Below are 2,660 nucleotides of genomic sequence, written 5' to 3' on the forward strand. Positions count from 1 at the left end.
GGGAGGGCGGAGTGAAAATATAAAATATTGAATTGAAAACATTTTGTAGAAATTAATTAATATTTTTTTATGAAAAAAATTTAATTTGTAGTTGGATGAGAGTTTTAGAAAAAATTTTCCTTAATTTTGAAGAGAAGTCATTTCCAAATGAGTTGATTTATAAAACATTTTTAGAAACTTTTGTCCCAACCAAACATCAGAAAACTGAAAAACATAAGAACACACCCTTAATCTCTAGTGCAGCGAGATATCAATTACATTAGTGCAAATCTTCCACGAGGTATGTTGTGTATTGAACATTGTCCAAAAATGTGTTTCTTTTTTTCCGTTTATTTTTCCCTCTTTCATGCTAGGAACAGAGCATTAAGGATATCTGGTGTAATTAAAATGGACATAATACCATTCTGAACATCAGACGTCAACTATTTTTCTGTGAATGATTATGATCTCTTTCTTTTTCTTGTGGGTGGAGATTAGTTATTTGTAATTGAAGCCAAAGTTTTCTGTAGTATTCTGGAAACCATTTATTGTATATTGCTTTATATGTAATTTTTAAAAATTTGATTGGTTTTCTAATAGTAAATTCAAGCATTCATAAAAACACGAGGAGTCCTCAAGTTATTTAACTTTTCTTTTATATTCTTAAAGTATTAGTTAAGATAACTACTACTGTAAAAATCTCTAGAAGTTTTCTCTATTGGAAAATACTTATAATAGAATCAAGAACCTGAAAATTTTTTACTGAAGTACTTTTATTCCATAAATAAAACTTATGAATTGCTAACCTATTACCAACGAATTTTGAAAAATCGATATTTATTTAACAACATATTTTCTAGTTACTAAAATATCTAAAGGATTACTAATGAAGGATTTTTGTTACTAAATATACCAACTAATAACTTATAAAATTTAAAATATAAAAAACAAATTTACTAACCTTTTTTCTATTCGTTAGTCAAGATATTTATGGGATACCAACCAAGTTTTGGTTGGTAATTTGCCAACAAAAATGTTAGAGACAATTTTCATAAATTACTAGCAAAATCTTCAAGTGATTACCAACACATTTTTTGTAAGTAAGTTTACCAATGATTATAATTGGTTGGAAAAATTTGCTGACAATCCTTTTATGAATGCTTTGATTTTCATTAATAACTGTAAGTAACTCAATTAACCAAAAAATTTGATAGATTTACCAACGGATTTTTTTGTTGATACTTATGCCTTAATTTGTAGTGTGAGTGACAATAGAAATTAATAAACTTGTTAATACTTATGCCTTAAAGGATCAAGTTTCATACGGTTTCAAGCTTGTTTCGAGGTAGGTGATGGTAGTGATTCAATTTTTGTGTGGTGTATGCATGTTCTTGATAAATTGTGATACCTGTACATGTATGAATGTTGAAATGTCGATCATACTTGTTGAAAATGATATACATGAATGATGTTGCTATAGAATCCATGATATAAATGTATGATCTTGATGATATACTTGTTATTGTGATTGTGGTGTGTGTTTGGGATAGACTTCCACATTTCGGCACAACTATGTTAGATTTGATTGCCAGATTTCAGCAAAACATTAAATTGGATTGACATGTTTTGGCATAGCTTTAGATCGGATTTAAATATTTTTGCCTAATATTTAATTTGATTGCCACGTTCATACAACAATATGGGATCTGATTGCCACGTTCGGGCAGGGTAATTTTTTTTTTGGGTTCCGTGAGAAGACCAATGATGTGATGATAAGTGTTTAATGTGTTGTTGATTCTTCGTGTCGATATTATTGTATATGTTTATATTCATGTGATTATAATGTCTCTTGACTTGTTTATGTTATTTAAATTCAACTTTGTTTAATTAACTTGCTTTCGTAACTTAATTGTCTTTGTTTTTGTTTTGTCGCTTAGTTTGGGTTGTAGTAGTGGTTCTCCCACCGGAAGGTTAGTGTAGGTGCCAATCGCGACCGTGTGTTCTAACTTAGTTGGTATAGGACCCTAGGTTCGTTGATCTTAATCTACTGAACTGAGTCTAATAGAGTGAGGTGAAATGGTACGATTGAGCTTTTACTTTTCTTCGAGAGGCTATAGGACTTTAGAAAATCTCTATATTTTTTCTCTTGTCTCCTTTTATTCTATAACTTAGTTCCAATTAGTATCTAACCTCCTTTTATCTTCCGTTTACAAATAGTTAATACAAGGTTCAACGGTTATAATCTTGTAGCTCCCGACAATGCTCCAACTGAGGAACCTTCACCGAGAGGTTGCAAAAATTGAGGAAGGGTAGAGGAAGAGATGTAGATAGAGGTCGTGGGAGAGCAGTGCTTGTTGGGATTGAGGTACCGGTTGACAATGCTCCTATAAATGAGATCATGTCAGTCCATAATGAGAAGATATAAGAGGATATGGAGTTTAGAGATGTTGAGAAGAATACATAAGAGGATGAGCTACCGATACAGACTGTGGTTGTTCCCCCATCGAACCAGTGTTAGCTCAACTGATTATGGTGTTCCTCAATCGGTTGGATGGTCCTTGAGTGCTTCCACTGATTCAAGTTAAAGCTAATTTTCGAGTTGCTTCACCCGCACCCAAGACGAGTGGAAATATAGGTCTCGATACTTTCTTGTGTGCTCTGTTGGGTCCCGATATGACCTG

This window comes from Solanum pennellii, chromosome 1 (genome assembly GCF_001406875.1).
Source record: "Solanum pennellii chromosome 1, SPENNV200".
Lineage (NCBI taxonomy): Eukaryota > Viridiplantae > Streptophyta > Magnoliopsida > Solanales > Solanaceae > Solanum > Solanum pennellii.